Source organism: Corvus kubaryi, unplaced genomic scaffold (genome assembly GCF_017639235.1).
Source record: "Corvus kubaryi isolate FWS band 111438036 unplaced genomic scaffold, C.kubaryi_AGA036_p1.0 37266, whole genome shotgun sequence".
Classification (NCBI taxonomy): Eukaryota; Metazoa; Chordata; class Aves; order Passeriformes; family Corvidae; genus Corvus; species Corvus kubaryi.
Window position 1 is genome coordinate 5,547,575 of NW_024581081.1, and position 20,653 is coordinate 5,568,227.

General features: G+C 42.3%; 1 long non-coding RNA gene across 1 annotated transcript; it reads right to left on the reverse strand.

Moving 5' to 3' along the window:
* Positions 1–1,869: 1,869 nt before the first annotated feature.
* LOC121663179 lies at positions 1,870–18,821 on the reverse strand. The gene is made up of 4 exons (XR_006015555.1): positions 18,706–18,821; positions 15,635–15,702; positions 13,801–13,934; positions 1,870–4,980 (listed from the first exon to the last, which is right to left on the reverse strand). It is a non-coding gene; the product is annotated as an uncharacterized LOC121663179 (long non-coding RNA).
* Positions 18,822–20,653: the final 1,832 nt, after the last annotated feature.

Here is a 20,653-nt window from a genome sequence, read left to right on the forward strand (position 1 = left end):
CAGCATGATTCCCAGCCTTGGGTATCAGACCAGAGTTCACAGGCAGCCACTTGCATCTAAGAGACAAGCTGGGATGCTGCTAGGTTGGTAACAGAGGCTTCATTGAAAGCTAGAGAAAATTGTCTTTGTAATGACAACAGAGGGAAACTTTTAACTCCAACCTAATTGCCTGGGAAGTATTTGCATTTTCCTGCAAATTTAGAGTCTGCTAGTAGTACTGTAGAGCAAGCTCCATCAAGACACCATATATGGCTCCTTTCTGTTTCTAGAGGAAATACTTGATGTTGTCCTGTTGTTCTCCAGAAACCACCCCACACACATGACACTAGTCCTAGCACCAGGACTCAGGAGCTGAGGAAAGGCTGCATCAGAGGAAATGTTAACACAATCTCTTTATGATTTCTTCCCACAACCATTATAATACTTTGTCTTGAATCTACTGCTGGTTTTAGTGGAATATACTAAGGCTTAGGGGAAGGTGTCCCAGCGCATGGCAGGGGGTTTGGAATGAGATGATATTTGAGGTCCTTTCCAACCCAAGCCTGTGTATAACTCCATGAGTCTGTGTACAGGGCAAGTGGTTGGATCCTCAGCAACCCTCAGCACCAGCCAGCTGTGTCTGATGGTGCACTTGATGAAGTGCCTCTGGGGCTCTTGATGAGGCTGAAACTGCCTTCAGCCTCAGTCTGGGATGTATAGTGACTTGTATCTTCCATGCCAGAGGAGCCTGGTGAGCAAAGCAGGCAACAGAATTGACATTTTCCATTACATTTCTGGCTTAATACAGTTGATGGGACAAATAACTGCGTAATGTGCCTTGCCGGTGGTCTATTTCCTTCTTTCACCAGTCAGGGAAGCCCTGAGGAGGTGGGTAAGAGCAACTTCTGCAGCGGATATACCTGTGGTCAGGACCTGTGCTATGCCTCCCACTGCTATGAATCATAGAATCAGAATCATAGAAGGATTTTGTTTAGAAGGGACCTTACAGATCACCTAGTTCTAAGTCTCCTGCAGTGGACAGGGACACCTTTCACTAGACCAGGTTGCTCAGAGCCCCACCCAACCTGGTCTTCAATGCTTCCAGGGATGGGTCTTCCGCAAATTCTCAGGGCAATCCTCTATTTCCTAAAAACTACTGAGAACAGTTTGACATCTGCCTGAGAGGAGCAAGTCATAACCTCATCGACATTGTGTTTACTTTTTCTGCCTGAGAAGAAATCAGTTGTGAACCTAAGAAGAAGAAATTGTCATCCATATTCTAGGTCCATACCCAGCATGGTTCTTCTGTGTGTGAGTGTAACATGGAGAGAGCACAAGATCTTCTCTGGGGTAATTCCTCCCTCAATTTTAGTGTTGTAAATATAAACACAAAGTAGGTGTCCTTTCAGCATCCTGCTCCACATTTACACTGTCAAGAGTGAGACAAACATGTGGTCATGTCCAGACATGTCATCAGTTACCAGTGTGTTGTCATGAAATAAAAATGCAATTGCAGTTTTCCAGTATTGTACAGTTTTTCCTCTACGTGTGCTACCGGGTGCATCAAAGGAGATGAAAAGGCAGGGCTCCAGCTTTAGACTGAGAAGAGGTTTGCTGAGATATCGCAAGAAGCAATTCAGGTTGTTGACCTCTCATGTTCTTGTTTTGGTTCTGAAAGCAGAAAAGGTTCCTCTGTGCTCCAGGATGCAGTGGCAACCCTTTGATAGAGTAAATCAGTACTTAACAGGTAAAAAAACATTGCCATATGCTGAGAATAGCATGAACCTAGTCTTTAAAGAGCACTCCTACTTAATACCAGCTTTTTTTATTTAACTATGGACATGCTTATATTTTAGCAATTGTACCACAGAATGAAAAACATACTTTTTCTATGCAATATTCTTCCAGAATAGGGTGCTCCCATGCTGTTGATTCTGGGGTGACGTTTTTAACTGAACAGCAAACCCAGTGTTCAAGTACTTGATGAAGTAACGTGTGATGGACATGAACAGTTTATTGGGCACTGCAGTAGGAAGGAGAAAGCACAATAGCTGAGTAGTCAGACCTGATAGAAAGACTGGAAGCCAAATAGCCACCAATAAACATTTTCAGACCTAGCAATGAGTCCTTCCCAGTCAGACATCTGAACACCAATCTAAATGAGTCCTGGATCCACACATTGCAATTCCCCACCTTATGTAAAGTAATTGCGCACTGCAATTACTCTGCCTTTAATATATTGGGTCCTGAAGCTAATCTTACTGATGTGTCATTTCTTTGCATGCAATAGGTTCAAATTCCAGATTAAAACAAAGCAAAACAAAAAGTAAAAGTGGAACTTGTAAAGAGTATCAAGAGGAGAAGGAGATCCACTCTGGAGTTTATGTCAGTGGAATCAGAGATCAGAATGTTATCACTCAATATATCTGCCAATGTTTTGATGTAGGCATGCTATTGTATACCACCGCTTTCATGCCACCAGAGAGATTAAAAGTAAAATAAACTCAAAACTTGCCCCAACACAAAATGTAACTAAAATTCTGGCATCACCATATGCTTCTTCTTTGCTTTTTCATGTATATATTTGTGTATAGTTTGGAAAGTAACCATAGCATATTCTAGCAGGAGTCAGACAGGTCAATCTCTGTGAATTCAAGATAAAGCTGCATGCCTTGAAAAAAAAGCCAGGTCTGGAGACCAGGCTTGAGATAAACAGCCATCTGAAAGATAATAGATTTGCCTGACATTGTTGTATCCAGTAAATCATAACAAAACTTCAGAACACTGGAGAAAGGCCAGGAATCGGTGACTTACATTATTGTTTTATTATCACATTTTGGAAAGGTAAAACTAATAGCACTGTTTACTTTAACTAATATTAAGTAATTCTTAACTCATGGCTGCCCAAAAGTATCCTGCTCGAGACCACAATCAACTCACTTTCCAGCTGTGCTAAGAAAACAACCTTCCAGCTATGTCAAAGGAGAAGGGAATGGGAAAGAAGGGAAACAGCATTTGGGAGGGCAACATACACCTGCTTGGGCTTCATTTCAATCTCACTCTTTTATCCTTTTGCTGTAATGGAGTGATTCCTCTAGAAGAGTTTTGCCATGTTAAAAATGAATATAAGGAATGCAAGGAAAATAAAAAAGGCAACTGTTTTCATAGCTGTATTTCAGACCCTTTCAATGATATAAAGCTGTGTTTGCCACAGGCTTTTTCCCAACAAGTGCCTGGTGAGCACATGCAGAATCAGCAGTGGTTGATGTGAAGCAGTGAGTGCACACGCAGGAGTGAAGTACGAGCTGTGATACACAGGACTTCTTTCTGGGGCAGAGGCAGACAGAGCTTACCTACCTGTGGTTTCTGGTTTGCTTGCTTGGTTTCTCTGAAGATATTGAGCAGCCTGGAGAGGAGGCAGCTGACAGCATTTGGTGCATACACAAATGACATGGAAAACAGAGCCTTGAACAAAGCAGGTGCCCATGTAGAAGGCCTCTGCCTGGTTTCTTGCTGTCAAACCACTCTCAATTCAGCCACCTTTTAGAAGTAACCCCATAAAAAAGGGACCAAGGCAACTTACTGGGGGGTGTGGATGTTCTGCCACAGGCAGACACTTTGAAGGATTCAGATTGTTCACATAACACTGCCTTGGATGCTAGTGAGGTGGCACCTCCTTTGTGGGAGCTCTACATCTCTGGCCAAGCTGCCCTGTGGTTATATACACCTTCCCCACAGCAAACATCAGAGGACAAAACTTGTCTCTTGAATTCATTGCATAATGGGAATAGGAAGAGTGACTAATTCTTGAGTGCTGATATTAGTGTGTATCTAAACTCCTAACTAACAAACTGTAAATAGCTCTAGTAGGTTTGTGTCTAAACCTCTAATGAGCAGACTGTAAATATTTACTTGGAGTTTCTTGCTTTTCAGGGGTAGACAAAACTCTCTGCAAACCACATAGTCTTTAACCATGCTTTTGTTCTGATATCTTGTTTTAAAACATTTTCTTCAAGGAGATACTGGAAGGGTTTGAAGGAAGCTGCTGTGTTAGTCACAGGGTCAAAGTCAGAGGTGAGCTGTGAGTTAACTCTCTGAAGCTCAAATCTTACAGAGCTGTTAACAGCTGCTTTGTCCATACAGGATGAGATTCCCTCTACAGGACCTCTGAAAGAAGCAGGACTGAACCCTGCACACCATCCTCACTGGTGGGATGTGAACCAGCACAGACAGAGATCCAGTTAGGGTTCTGTGAAAAACAAGCTACTTCTGCCCATTTCATCACCAAGCTCATACCAAACTGTGCCTTTTAGAAAGTTCCCATTTGATTCTCATTTTGCTGAAATTCTCCCTCTCATTTTGAGCCCTCTGTGTTTCCATTTTTCACTTGAAGAAAGAGCACCAAAATGCCAGGGAAAAGGCTATTCTCACAAAATTTCAAACCTAAGAGCAGTGGTTTGGAAATCTTACTGGGTGTACTCTGGGTGTTACTCTCTTGTGAGACTCCTGGCTGGCAAAATTAGAGAAGCCCACAATTTATGCTAATTCATGAAATAAATGTGTTTGTGTCAATTTCATCCTTTAAAGGTAAAAAAGAAGGCAATATGTGTTGGATTTTAAGGGTCTTTTCAATCCTAAATGATTCTATTAAGTGTTTCTCCTAATAAAAATTTAGAGTGATGTTACTTGTCTTTGCAATGGGCAATGACTCAGTTCTCAGGTTTTCACTTCTTTAGGAACTTGACCCTTTTTGCAGCACTTTACTAAGGGTAGACTTGATCTCTAAGAGCAGCAGAAATCTCTGAGCACAACTATGGAGAACTTACTTGTCTATTTGCAACCTGTTGACAGCCCCAGACTTCACACTAAAAGTACTTGCCTTGCTCACAACAATTACATCAACCAAGTGTGGGCATGAATGCTGTCTGGCTTAGGGGATCGCAGGACCCAGAGCCTGAACTCAGCACTTCAGAGTCGCTTCTGTACTTCACTTGAACATCCCTGTAAGAAAGATCAGGACAAGCTTTTTAGCAGACTGTTGCAATGGAGCATGGGGTAGTGGTTTCAAACTAAAAGAGGGTAGGTTTAGATTAGATCCAAGGAAGAAACTTTTGGCAATGTAGATGGCAAAACACTAGAACAGGTAGCCCAGAGAGGTGGTGGATACCCCATTCCTGTAATTAATCAGCACAACCAATGACTCAAAGGGAGCTAAAATGATTCACACAGCTGAGCAGTTGGCCCATTGTACCAAATAAGTGTTATGCTCTTGATGTAAGTGGGCAAAGGGCCATGCCTGAGGAAGGCAGTCTTCTCTGAACTGTGTGCAGGCTGTGTAGGCTGTGATGCTCCAGACACCGTCACCGTGATGAGCCCAACAGCCTCCAGTATCTCTGGAGCTCCAGGGCAATAAGGGTGTAGGCCAACATCCCATGGAAGTAAGCACTCACAGCAGGCTTTACTGCAGTTTTCCTGCAACAGTGCTGGATTAGTGGTGACTCAGACACACACTGTTATTTGCGTTGCTGATAGCAAACAAAACTGATGATTTAGTCATCTGTCTGTATAAAAATAGAGCCCTGGGTAGGCAGCAGTACTCCTTGAACAGGCTCTCACGGCAGGGAAGGATTTTCTGGCTCCTAAATGAGAAATCAAGTCTTTATCCAGTAGAGTGACAGGGTAGGTGGTCTATTGAAATCCTACCTTATGGCTTTGGATAAATAGGGAAGCTGGGCTACACAGACACTTAGTCCAACAAGTTAATCTTTCAGAGATTTCTCTTAGGGTGGCTTGGCAGATTTTCACTCTTCACCTCAAAATGTTCCTCTTGTGCTTTTGTCAGGAATCAAACATGCATCACTTTTAAGAGACCCAGCCTTTCCAATTTCCAAATGAGGTGTTACCTGCAATAGGTAGCTTTTTTCAAGATGATTGTGTGTGCTCTTTACAGCTCTATTTCCATGAGCTGAAAGGAAATCTCACTGAGATTTTCTCCCTCTTTGACTTGGCAGTGAAGGACAGAGGGCAAGTGGTTCTCAGGACAGTGTGTCTCAGGCTTGTCCTGTTTCTAGAGGTGTGCTGGTGTCAGGGGTGGCCTGTGATGGGAGGTCATGCATTGTCCTGGCCCTTCCTTTGCACGCCAAACTCCTCAGGCCTCTCTGGCTACCATCAGGATTCCATGCTGAAAAAAAACCATTTTGGGTGCCCAGGATAAGCTGCCTCTTGGGCATTCACACCTAGGGATTCTTAAGGCAAAATGCAGAAGATTTTTCTAAAATTTTAGCCATATTTCCTGCTCCTTACAGCACATAGGTGTGTGCACACCTATGCACTTGTGTGTGCTTGTGTGTACAGGATCCTGCACAAAAGTCCTGCTTCTTTACAGACTATGGTTGATGATATTCTCATGCTGAAATTATTGGTATCATCTGACCTGATGAAGCAATCTGGTCTTCAGGAGATTTCTGCCCCAGTACAAGTAAGAATGGCTATTTTTTGACATGTTATTTGTAGATTAAAGTTAAACTGGAAAAGGAGGACATTCTAAGCAAATATTCAATGTTTGGTATCCAGGCATTTTGGATGTCACTTTATGGATGGAAACTGAAATGTATAACCTGATGCAATTCAAAATTTTACAAATAAAACCTCCAGATTTATAGCAAGGAATCCTTCACCACACACTGGTGAGATCTCAGTGTTTATTACTGAGAGATTCATAGCAGGAATGTTATGACAAAAGTAAAGCTGTGACACAGCATTGGCCCAAAAGGACCTTCTAAACATTTCACTGAAAATGTAACTGTTTGGCAAATATCACACACAAATAATTAGACACTACTGAGGGTCCCTGTTGTCTTTTTCAACTATGAATTCTCTTCTGTGTGCTTGGCTGACCACAAGATAAACTCTTTCACCTTCATTCTCCAAATCTGTACTTCATGCAGATGATTTTAAATGAAAGTTTTCCTGTGAAGTGTTTAGACTGATTCAGACTAATCTCCATTACTCCATTACTGTGAAGGAAAATTAAAAAATAAAGACAGAAAGTTATTCCATTTAGAAAATCAGCTACTTCAGTCTGCTGATGCAGTAACCTTTTGTTGGTAAGACATAACAGGCACATAAGTATAGTAAAGAGAGCAACTCTGTAGCTTCAGCTCTCCTGTTTCTTATGCTTTGTGAGGTGGGAGAAGTGGTTGGGATTTACAACATCAATGAGATGGGTTAAAGCATGTTTGGGTGGTCTCAGTCGTGGTCATTCAGAAACAAGACTGAGATATATATAGTCCAATGTCTCCCACAAGACCAGCACTCCTCATTGGGCCACATTTTGGATCACACCCTGTTGCAAGATCTCTGACTGACCCAGAAGAAGACTTCTGCACATTGGAAAAGTGGCACATCAGAGTCAAGATCTTCCTTGAAGAAGTGGGAGAAGAGTTTTAGTTTAAGGGATTTGCCTTCAAACATGGGAGTTACTGAAAGAAACACGTCAGTCTCTAGTGAGGTTTAAAAGAGGCACCTGTTTAACAACAGGGCAGAACTTGGTGACCTTAATCAAAAATAGAAAGGCAATTGAAGACAGCTTGGCCTCATTTACTACCTCCACACAAATATTGACATTAAATGAACTAAAAGACTAACATTAATCAACAGAAGGTAAAATGGCCCTTTTCAGATGAAGCTTGGAAAAAGATGAGAAGTGGGCATGATCATGCAAAGGATATGAGGTATGGCCCAGTGCTAAGTTTCACTACCAGCTGGATGGTTGTATGAGGAGACATGGTGGGACATGCTGAGCAGGAAGGCAAGGATGTCTCTGCAGCCTCCAACATCAGATCATAAGAATGACCCTGCCAGATATGGTCAGAGGTCTATTTTCACATACCTTTGAGATTTACAGATGCAGAAACATTATTTTTGTGCTCAAGCTCCAGGTATGAATATATTCCTACAAGTGGGAGTCTTTCCAAAATGTCTGACAGAGTTAGGAGGAATTGGCCAGTCCTTTGGGACTAAACTGACAGATCATGCTGCAACCCTGGCTGCCTCCTCCGCTCCAAACAGGAGCTAAAACATCTGCACAAACTCTGCACCTTTTTGTTTCCAGAGGCTGTGAGGGTCCATTGAGTGGGGTAAGTTAACAATTGACTCTGCTGTACACACTGGGTTGTTTTTGTTGATGTAAGTCATTGAGACACAGTTTTTGGTGTGAAAGTGATTACTGGGGGCAGAGCACTTCCATGCTGGGTATTCCTATTGGTGCCTGGGCAGTGCTGGATTTAAGAATCAATTATTCATCCAATCTGTCGTGGATTACAGTTATATTCAGTGACTAATTGTGTGTGCTTTGGTCATCCTTCCTCTCCATTAATGTGTTCCTGATAATTAAGGACCCTGAGAAGATCTCTTTCAGCGATGCAGGTGGGAAGGAAGATGCTTGTGCAGAGGTGAAGGGAGAGGGAGTTAAGGGAGTCTGTAGCACAGCTAATTTTTACCATTTGTTTAATCTGTTACTAAGGGTCATTTGTCAAACTGTTGCTGCTGTTCCTGCCCCTCCTTCCCTTGTTCACAGTAATGAACAGCCTGGGAAAAAATTATCCCCTTTCCAAAGGATCAGCAAAGAGGAAGAGTTGATGATAATGGTCCTGAGAAGTGAGGCAATTGTGCATGGATCACTTCCCAGGACACAAAAGCTGTCTGCACACTCTGCACCCAGGAAATGAGGTTAATCAACACCTGCTCACAAGGACAGCAAAAAGATCTTCCTCATGATGATGGTGAGACCAGGATCTTTGCTGCTTGTTTCCTGAGGCAAGTGGCTGGGCAATACCTGAGCAATATGTTGGGTGACTGTCTCCACAAGACTTCATCTGAAATTGGTGGGAGAGTTGCTCCTCCAAAGAATGAAGACCTAGTATAGGTCCACACAACACTGGCTTGTCACTCAGCCAAGGGACAGAAGAGGAGGAAAACAAAGTGACAATATCACATACAAGTTGCAGAGAACATTTTCATGATATAATCTTCAAGTGATGGGCAGCATGGTTTGTGAGACCTCTTGGTGAGAACATTAATAAACTGTCCATCTAGAAGAGTGATGGTTAAGTAAATGGTAGTGTATGAGATATTTGAGGCTTAGCAGTCCATCTAGCAGTTTCAGAAAAAGCTAGAAAATAGTTCTGTATATTCAGTTTGATATTCACATTTTAGATCTAATTATTTTATCAGTACAAGCAGGCAGGTCCATCATTTTGGAAAGAATGGAGTGGCATTGCTTGCAGCTGAATAAGGGATGTGTCACAATAAATATCAATAGTCAAACTCTACTTTTTAGGAGGTTCTTGATTTTTGCCTGGTGAGATTTCACTTGACACAATGGAAGTTGTTGATGTCTTCTTTAAGTGTGACAAAAGAGTATATGGTGATTAAAGAGCTGTTACAGTGACAGAGTAGAAGTCAAGTCAGGAAATAGAACAAACACTTCAGCAATATTATGGAATCTGTTAAAGGGAAGTACTCTTCAAAGACGTAAAGTTAAATCAGCGTGCCAGTCAAAGGATCAGAGGTCCTACAGACACTTGTAAGGCTTGCAGACAGGTGTTCAGTTTAATAATCAACACTAGTTTAACTAAAGATTAGTTATTTAGGTGTTGGAATGATCATCTCTTTCCCAGAGTGTCTAGCTTTGTGGGGATAAGTGTGCTTGGGAGATCTTGCCTTTTTTCATATATGAAAAGTGGAGTATTTTTCTTTAAATATATTCAAAATATAGAAAATAGGAAAGTATTAACTGATAAAAACAAATGTCTGCCTTCTGATGCGAATCTTGAACATTGCTCCAGTCCTCCAGCATCACAAGAGGGACCTAAGTGAGGGTTCACTCTGTACCATTGAACAAATTCTCAGCTTCCTGTATTTCCAGGAAAGAGACCTGAGTCATGCTATGCCACCTCTTTGCTTTGCTTTCCACTATTGGACTTGAAGTCTTTGTTTATGTAAAATAGGTTGCAAGGAGACAGGAGAAAGAGATTATTCACCCAGGTATCAATCTGACATGGGAGTGATCCCAGGCCCTTCTGCTTAGCTGCACCAACAAGCTGAATCTCCTTATTCCCTTTCAGGAACTAGTTAAACTCCTTCCTAAAAATACTAAAAACTACTGTGCTTGTATTTCTTCTCTTGGAAAGGTCCTTCCTCATTGTTTGGATCATTGGCAACCTGTTTCTACTTTTGCTAATTTTATTCATGACCACTTAGCATTTGTTTGTTCATGTGCCAAGTTACTTTTTAGCTTAAATAGCTTTTTTCATCTCCCTCAGGTTTACTGCTCCTTGATGTATTTGCACTCAGCAGTCACATCCCTTCTCAGCCATTGTTTTGCCAAATAAAAATAGCTGATTTCTTCAGCTCTCTTGAAAAATTAATTTTTTTTGTAAGGACACCAAGTTGCAGAGCAACAGTCATAGATAATTGTTGCAGAATATCCCTGCGCTAAAAAAAAAGTAGGTATAACACAATTTGGGTCATGGCCAAGGCCAGCATTTTGAAACACAGACACTAAAGGCTTTATCTCTGACGAGGCACATAAGTAAACAGTCTCTTACACCAATGTGATGAGAACTTCAGTAGTCCATTGACTTCAATGTCTAAATAAATTGCTGCTTAACTAATGTCTTGAAATTCTAAGCATCAGCACCAGTCCAATTTTTGGTGTTTTCTATTCTATTTCACTATGTCCACACACTGTTCAGAACCACCCACATCTCACTAGAGTTACAGGTCCTGACACCTATCTGGGGTAATAAAATGTTATTTCTCTCTCCATATATACTAACTGAAATCAAAGAAGCCTTAGAGCATCCTGCAGTAAAACAGGGAAGGGCAGAGAGTCATTAAGAAGAGTAAAAAAATCACAAATTAGTAATAAAATTTTACAGAGACAGGTGCAAATCTGTTCATTATCATTACACTCTCAGGCAATATGCCAGTGGCCAAGGTACAATCCTGGTAGGTAACCCTAAAAATATGGCCATTAGTACATGACACAGTCACTGCTTTTCCCATGAGCCAACTTAAATAATACATATTTAATGTATGACATGTCCAGTGGGATGGGGACCAAAAGAGAAAAGATAGACCCAGAGCATCACAGTCTGGGGAGACACTCAGATTTTATTTCAGACATTAGCAACACTTCAAGTGACTGGCTTGTGATGAAAAAGAAAACTTAACCCTGCCTTGCACAGTGGATTATTGCAGAAATGATGGAAAAAATGTCACATTTTCATAGCTTTAGACATTAGTGACAAAACATCTTTCTGCTTGCTGCTTGATAGGTCTAAATTATATTTTATCCTTTAAGCCTGCTTGGAGATGAATAATTTTTGTAGCTGTGCTTTAACTTTTGCCTAAATAGCATGTATATGTGTGTATACAGCTCTGCCCTCCCCTCCTCTCACAGTTACAAACACAGCCCAGTCATCCAGCTCCACATCCCCATTTAAACCCTGACTCCAGTCACTTGTGCAGAGAGCAAAGAGCTGGGGCAGATCAGTTGCCTTTTAACCAGTTCTTAATGAGTCAGTAACTGGTAAAGGCTTGTCTGTGTCTGGTTGGGTCAGGTAACCAAGAGACCTTTTGAGAGTCTAAAGCTGCTCTATCTCCAGTACCAGGAGAGTGGTTTTGGAACAGAAAAGATGAAAAAGTTTTCTGGAGGCTTCTCTAGATAAAACACAAGCTGTTACTAGATTCAACCTATATGGAAATAGGAAAAAAAATCTAATTCTTTCATATATAGTTATACCGATATCTATACCTGAACATTTAAAATGTCAACAAGTAGTCAGATAGAAGATGTTGAAGTGCTCACAGACATCTTCCTGATTGGATTTCATACACTGGCATGCTTAGTTGATCCAAAATCCAACAACTGACTAAACCATTTGTAACTTTAAACATATATGTGATCTCTTTGGTGTTCTTCATTTGCCTTTTAATCACCAATGAAGTGCTTGCTTAAAGTTCACTTTAAATTCAGAGGTGAATGGCCCAGCATGTTTTGAATCACGAGCATGGGGCTCAGTTTCTGTGTAGTATCATCAACTCTTCTGTCTATGGCTGCATGGCCAGCTTAAAAATTAAACCTCAGGCTACATTTCACAATGAAGACGGGTTTAATTTTGCTAATATCAGATAACAATATAAACTGTAAACTTGGGACGGGTTCATTACATATTTCAGAAGTTTATTAACCCAGTTTGATCTGGGGTAAAAGTCTACAAAAAACAAAACTCTATCCTTGGGGTAAAATTTTACCCTGTTTGCTGTAAGAAATTAAAATTTAATTTTAGGAGGAGAAATTGTCTTCAAGAAACAGTTTTTAGAAGCCTTTATGAAAGACTTTAGATACTCATGCATTTATGAACTTTTCTAAGTTTGATCTCCTATAATTTTACACGTGTTTTCACTTCAGGGGTAGTTATATGTAAAGGAATTTAGACCTCACTTACTTGATAGAAGTTTAAACCACAATAAGAGGCCTTAGCATGAGACAGGAGGATGCCCACAACCAGTCCAAAAGACACACAGTATCTTTGAGGGCGCTCTGTCAGAGAGTTTTGTGTTTTCAGGCCACAAATTTTACCAGCTTCAGTTGCTCTGGTGTCTTATATGAATTCTAGACTAAGAAACCTAAATACGAATGCTCACCCAAATATTCCAATCTAGTTCTTTTGGACAACATCTTTGCCTTTTATGGGGGAGAGGAAAGAATTAAAGGAGGATCAATATTCAAGAAATTCGTTATAAGAAAGAAATCAGGTGTTCTGAAGTGTCTGTGGCACTTCACGGTGTGACTGACAGGGATTTGGGGGAAATTTGCTTAGAAATATGTCTGCTGCTAGTTTATCAGGCTGAACTCTTTCCCCATGTCCTACTTTTTGGAGACTCAGGAGTGTGCGCTTGTGCGGAAGAGGAGACACAGCTGTACATGGTTTTCAATCACATTTTAATGTTTCATGTGCCACTCTGAAGTCTACTTTTAAAAGTATTTTGTCCCCATTTCTTTGCCCTCTGACCCACAAAGAGGCCTGGCTCACAAACCCTTGCTTCCCACAGAGCATTTCCCAGCAGAAGAAACAGAGTCACAGGTCCTACAGGCTCAGCATTGCTCTGTTCAAATAAAACAAAAATCCAGCCATGAGATACTTAGGAAGCAGGTCAAGCTTTTAATCTTACCAGAGAGCAGGGGGCTGAGCAGAGCATCTATAAGTCATTAAATCTTCAATTTTCTGCCTTTCCTTGAGGCTTCCCCTCATTCCCCTTGGGACTGTCAAGGAAATCAGACTCACCTCCAATGCTTCATACACTCAGAGTAGGAAAACTGCAGCAGAAAAGGCAGCAAAACCCTGGGATAAATCCTCCTCTCAGATAGCCAGGCAAAACTTGCTGAGAGTTGTAACTCCTGCAGCAAGCTGGCTTCTTGCCATGAACAAGAGCAGGGCAAAGCCATCCACTGTGCCAGTGACGCAGCTGTGGTGGCCCAGGGTGCCAACACCTCCCGCAACAAGGCACTGCTTTTCCCTGTGGTGTCTGCCCATCACCTGTGTGAAGGTGGTAGCTCCCAAAGACATTTCCTAGCAAACTTTTAGCCCCTTGAACGCTGCAGGGCAGGCACACCAGGAGGCAGCTCCTCACCACTAAACTCCCCATACAATTACTCTTGTTTGCAGCCTGCACAAAAACCTCTCCCACCCACTGCTTTAGCTAGTTAGGCATAACAAACAGGAAGGCAGTCACAGATGAAGAGTAACCCACCTGCAACGTGGTCTTTGAGACTGCTGCTCTGTCCTGCCTTGTCAGACCAAGCATCTTTTCCCTCTCAGCCAGTCTCTGCTGCTGCTGCTCCTCAGAAATCCTGTGGGGTCCAGTTCAGGTAGGAAGAAAAGGAGCTGAGGCACCAGAGACGGGAGAAGTGGGAAGAGTGAAAGAAGTCCAAACAATAAAGTAAGCTGGAAACCATCCTGATGGCATTGCAGGGCTGGTGAGGGTGAGCGTGTTGAAACAAAGCACTGCTTCCTTCTCCTGTATCTGCCCTATTTGGGAACGTGCTATAGTTGGTAACTCTTAATCAGGGAAGGTCCAGGCTAAGTCTCCTTACTTGATACTTGGTTAGACACATGCAAGTGGCTCACCATGGGTAGACAGGTTTAAAAGCTATAAGCTATGACACACATACCACAGAATATTTTGAGTTGGAAGGGACACACAATGATCATTGATGAAGCCAAATAAAGCTCTTCTGTTTCTTAAGAGTGCCACACAATCTGAAGTATTCCTGTGCTTTCTTGATGTCTACTTGGGCCGCCTTTGCTTTTTTTTCTACCTGCCATGCTGGGATATCTGAGACTCCTTGTAAATGTAACTGCCCTGCTGACAGAGGACCTGTTCTTCCAGATAGGGATCAGGCACCCTCTTATCTGCATTTTCACACCCCACAGGAGAAAAGCTGCAGTTTCCTCACACTGTGAAAGTGAGCTATGCCAACCAGTTGTTCCCAACTGAGTCCCAGATGAGAGTAATTCCATAAATTTTGACTTTTTTTCCCTGCAGTTAATGTTGGAGCAGCACACCAAGTGTCTGCCATTGAAACCAAACACCTTGGGTTTGGAGCATGTATCTACTGAGGGGAGACTGCTCTGCTTCAACAGATTTGCCTGAAAGAAAGAATTTTCGCCACTAATCTCTGTATTTCATTTCTAGACACCAGGGTTTCACCTCCTGAGCTCTTTACATTCTCTGGGATCACGTCTTCTTTTTGCTGCTTCTTAACTGGCAGCATCTTTGCGTCTGCTTTTTGAGTTTATTTTCAACTTGGCTTGTGATCTTCTTTTATTTCCCTACCTTCTCTAAGGTGATTTCAGTTACACCTTGAGCTGCTGACATAACCCTGTGTTGTCCAACTTACTTCCCTATCAGGGTTTCTCCATCTCTATTGCACTCAACATTTCTGGCTGCTCCTTTGCCTCTCAGTTGAGCTGTGCAGAGCCAGAAAAACAGGCACTGAGTGCTCTCCACTGCAAAGCTCCACTTGCCTCTCTCACTGATGTTAACTTCCCTGCCACCTCCTTTTGCATCTCCACTGTCAGATGTTATTCCTCTCTCGCCTCCCTTTTCATCACCCTGACTTGCTACTGGAAACTGTTGGGTATTTTCTTCCTTTCCAACTCTTTATTTGCTTTCCTTCCTGTGCTTACTGTGATGTCCCTTGCCCAGAAATCTATTAACTCTTGCTTTGCTCTTCACCATTTTTTCCTGTCTGCATTGGAAGTGCTTCACACAGACTGTCTCTGCCAGCATCATCTTTTCCTTTTTCTCAGATATCACCCCCTGTGTGAATCTCCCAGACTCTCACTGGCACCATGGGGTTAGGTTGAGTCTCTTTTGTCTTTCTCCTTGAAGCTCCACATAGCTTCCCTCCAGGCAACTTCCTTGTTTTTGCTTCATCTCATTCCTTGTCCTTTTTCAATACCTCAGGATTTCTCATGGCTGTCCTCATGCACAGTACACTCTTCTACACTTGATATATTTAAAGAACCTTCAAGATTCGTGTATTCAGATTTCTTTTTGGTCTTACAGCTTGGAAGCTTACCTTCAAAAAGAAGTCTGGTATCTCTGCTTAATATTGCTTCAGGAGAGGGATCTTTAAGGAAGATGAACCTTTCAGAAAAATACAGAATATGGTATGAATTACACTGTGAAGGCCAAACATTCAAAACTACAACATTGCTGTATTGAAGGTCCACACTGTTTTGGTTTGGTCTCAGACACTGGGTAAACACATGGTTCAACCCCCACTGTATCCCCACTTGGGGCTGCTAATAATTCATAAGAGAAAGATAGCTGTGCCTCCCATCCCTTCACTCCAGATGCTAGCTGAGCCATATCCATTGCTCTCCCAGGGTAAGGGCCCCCATTCTACTACAGCTAACAATTGCTGTTTATTACTGGCAAATACCATTCAGCTAAACCAGGAGCCTGAGGAAAAGCAATTTTAGGTTCACTTCCTAGATAAGAAAGAAAATTCCTTCCTGTTACGGATTCCATAAAAGAGAAGGAGGTAACCTGCAGAGTTTGATAAAGTCAGGCCTCTATTTCAGCTCTGGCTGTGGGCTATGTCAGCACAGAAGACAGGCAGCTCACAGAAGTTTAATGCAAGAGACACAGAAGAAAGAAAATAATTTGGTTCTCCCACTCCCCTGGGGGAAACTGTCTTTATTTTACAGAACTGAAACCGCAGTGATATCCTTGACGATCCCGCTGCAGTGATTGTAATTTCTAACTTGCTGGTTAAGTCACTTGGGAGCAAAAGCATATAAGATTTCAGAATCTCCTGGCCAGTCGTAAGATCTTTTTTGTCCCTCACCAGTGTTTCCACAACCATAGCAGTTTGCTCAGGGAAGGAGGTAAAGACTCTCTTTGGTCCCTCCCCTGGCAACACAAGGTGCTCCTCCAGGGACATGCATCCAAGCCAGGGTGGCTCCTGGCTCTTTGACTGCCCAGCTGTGCTGTATGCACACGTTGAAGGTTTGGGTATATGTGCCACCTGACAGTGTGAATAAATGCAATATTAACTCATAAGCGTGCAAGGACATGGACGTAAATGCTACTCTCTAAGAATCGTCCTGGAGCCCTATGGGTCTCACATCATAAATCTTTTTGGAATGCATGTACTCTGGTTCCTTGCTGACACTGATGCTTGTATCAATGTTTTTGATTTGCTTTGAGCTTAATAATTGGCAAATCCTGGAGTGGCAGCTGGACTGACTTGCTGTGTGCCCAGGCAGTGAGGGGGATGCTGCTGAACAGCGATACATTCCTGTCAGGGTGATGGCTTGCTTGAAAGGCGGTGACAAGTGGTACAAGAGTGGGAAATGTGTTTTCCAGATACCCAGATTTAACCACTTTCCCTCCTTTCTTTTTCAGGGTTTCTTTCCACCTGGCTCATAGGTAGAGCTGTGTACATCAATACACCCATGAATACAGCAAGTGTGTTTGTTTACCAATCTGTGCACAGGCAAACCTTCAGACCATTTTTCTTTAATTCTTTTTTTCTTTGTTCACAAAGATGAAGGGGAAATGTTCCCACCTATGGATTTTGCAGGAAATGGGAAGTGGGTGACAGTGACCGGGGCTGTGACCTGGCAGACCTCGCCGTCTAATGTAACACGATCTCATGGTGCTTGGGAAAAAAAAGGGAAGAGAAGTCTAGCCCTGGGACTGCAAATCACAGACCGTGATGACAAGAGGGGGCCTAATAAAACTCAGCACCCTTCACTTTTAAATGAAATGAGTGGGGAGGGGGAGTGGGGAGAGGATAATTTATTGCCTAGGGATATCCCGGGGTATTGCATTCCTAGAAATGCCTTTCACTGCCCCATAGCATTTCAGTAATGGAAAATGTGAATACAGCTTTGAGCAGTTAAGGTCTTTATTTGAATTAATTAGAACAGCTATAACAACAAGATTTAAGCAGCGGAGGATGGAGACAAGAAGACCTTGCAATGCCCACAGTCCTGTTTTGTCATATCATCCTCCAACAGCCAACTTCCTGAAGGATATCAGTACTGCCAGAAAGGAAAGGCTGGGGTGTCCAAGTGACTTGGATGGCATGGATGACACAGGTACATGATGCTGAGAACACATGCCATGGCTCTACTTCTCCTCAAACCACTGATTTTTGACTTTGTGCTGAGGAGGCCACAGGAGCAAGTGAATTTTGCTGGACAATGCTGCTATTTGTTGGCAGGCAGGTCTTATTTTACAATTTTGGTGATCAAAATAAATTTGCTTTAATACATGCTACTGAGCAAGGATGGAGACTCGCTGAATGAGCTCATTGGACAATAATGGGTGCACAGTTTAACAACAGTTTGGCATGCCAGCACATGCTAGGACTAACTCAGGGGTCTCCTGCATCCTTTTGGAGGAGTGGCTCAGTCACTTATGTTTTCATTGTTTCATTTTGTTGGGTTTGGGGGTTTTTAAACAAAAACAAACCCACAGGAATAGACAAACTTTGGGAGCCTCAGAAATCCTGCTGATTCAAACACTTGCAGTACCGAGTTACTCACATCTCTTTGTAACTGCAAAAACAGGTTGCAAGCCACAAAAACATGAGTCCCCATACAGGACTCTGCAAACTTATTTCTAGTTGATCTGCAAATGCATGTCTTTTCCAAAGGATTTTGATAGCTCTACTTCTGTACCCAGCATATTTTTAATTAAATTAAAGGGAAGACAAAAAGGAAAATTAATTAAGAGGCTTTTTTTGTTTGTTTGATCTTTGTAGACAGTTAAGCTCAATTTTTATTGAAACTTTAGGCAGAGGTTCTTGTTTGTTTACTCTATCTCTCTGATTATTATTATATTTCTGGTAGGGGGAACACCAAAGAATAAATGAAAGACAATGAAATAAACAGCCAAGTGTGGCTATGCCCTAGAGCTGTCCCATCTCAATATAAGAGCATGTGTTTCATCTCTCCAAAGCAGAGATTTCAGGACTCAGCTGGCACCAATAAAAGAGGTATCACACTGGGAGAGAGAGCTGTCACTCCCCTGGGCTGCTGTCTGCCCCCAGACCCCTGTGCAAGGGTGAGGCAGGAGAGTTGCATCTCCATGGAGCAATTGCCTCCTGGACACATTCAGTATATACTCACTCACCTCATCCCATTTTGTTGAAGCTGCAGAGCTCTTTGGATGTCTCAGGCACAAAAGCTGTCCAGTTTTAGGGCTGTGCTTGGTACAGCAGGCAGAGCAGCTGTTGAAAGCACAACTGGTTTCTGAATCACCTGTTAAAATCTGCCCTCAGCAGGGCTGCCACCACTGCTGCTTCCCCTCCCACTTGGTCACAGTTCTCCTCCTCTTCCTTGTTCTCCTTGGCAACGCCCCATGAGCCACCGTGGTAGGAAATATCTGTGTATAAATACATCTATCGCTCACATGGAAGTGGAAAAGTTGCTCATCCCATTGTCCATCCAATTATGACAGGGACTTGATCAGTCTGCTTCTGCTTTCTGTGCTTGGGAAAGCCCAGGTGTCCACCCTGCCATGCTGGTCCCTGCCTCTGCTCTGCATGGCTCACAAAATAAACTGTCATTGTTTTCCTGGCTGCTTACAGCAGCTTCAGACTGTTCATAGGCATAGACAAATCCCTGTGCTCAACATAACTCTCTGGGTATAGTTTAGCCAAGTCAATGTGCTGTGGACTTTTCCTTCAAATCCAGACTGAGAGCCGGGATTGAAGCCTTTCACACTCTAAAATAGTCTATCTCAAGTTGAGCCAAATTTTTCAAAATTGCATCTTCTTTAAGTATCTTCTTTCAACTCTGAACACACTTATTCTTAATATATCTTTTTTTCCCCCCACAAAATTCCTGAGAAGCAGTAACAAAGTGTGTTACACGACATTTTAGAAATGAAAGGCCACATGCCAGCTAGTCCCAGATACCTTTGATCCAGTACTGCAGTTAAAATATTAACTTTCCCAGCCTCCATTTAACTTAGTGATATGTAAAGAAAACCCTCCTATGCTTCTCCCCAGGTGAAAAGTATATTAATTTTAGCCAAAATCCAACCTCACATCTGATATCCTCCTGATACCAGCAAAAATAATAGAAAGATAACTCTGTTTTCTCTCTGTTTTACAGGCAGGGGGTATTCAGGGTTAGTGGAATCATACAGATAAAAAAATACGCAGAGAGAATGAAGTAACAGGGATAAAGAATGAATTTTCAGAAGGCCAAAAATTAAAAGACAATTAGGGAATTGACCCAGAAAATGCTTACTCATAGACTGCATGTGATTAGGGTGGGATCCAGTCTGGAAGAGTTCCCATGAAAGACTAGAGCTTTCTCCAGAGGATACAGCCCTTGTTGCATTATTTATGTTCAGAGAAAGTATATCAGTGCAGCAAGTAGTGAGGAGTAAAGAGAGATTCATACTGTCAGAGGATGAGCACCCAGGTGTGGTGGACTAAATATTGCTGAATTATTCAAACACGCTTAAATCTCCGAGATTGCACCAGAAATCACAGGAGTCCACCTTGTGGTCTTGTACATCCTGCTTCAAGTCGGGACTTAAGAAAAACCTGAAGAACAGCCTCTCACACAAGCTTTTGTGGTTTCCACTACTGGCTGTAATCCTAAAGGGTGGTAGCCACTGTGTGCTTGAACACTAAAAATATACTGGCTCAAAGCAGAAGTCCCTATCAGGTTGGGTTGATGCTGACCTGGGGCTGGTGCTGATCAGCTCGCTTGGTGCCGTTGCTGAGCAGGGCAATATCTCTGGAAGAGAAGCTTCTATTGAAATCTATATTAGTGTGAAACTTCTTTGAAAGCTAACAAGATTCTTCCTGTAAGGTATACAATTACACTTTTAGTGTTGAATCTAATATTTAGTTTTGAAAGTTTGGTGTTATATTTTTTTAAGCACTTAGTCCTCTGCCTTGCATAGGTGAATGTATTCCCTTCTCCTCCTGGATGTTCGTGCACTACTGTTCAGAAATTCTGCACACCTGCTGTGATCTGTTCAGAAGGCGATATCCAAGTGCTCCCAGGGTGGAGTTAACATCTGGTTAAACCTTAACTTAGGGTTTGGTTCCATCATTTTA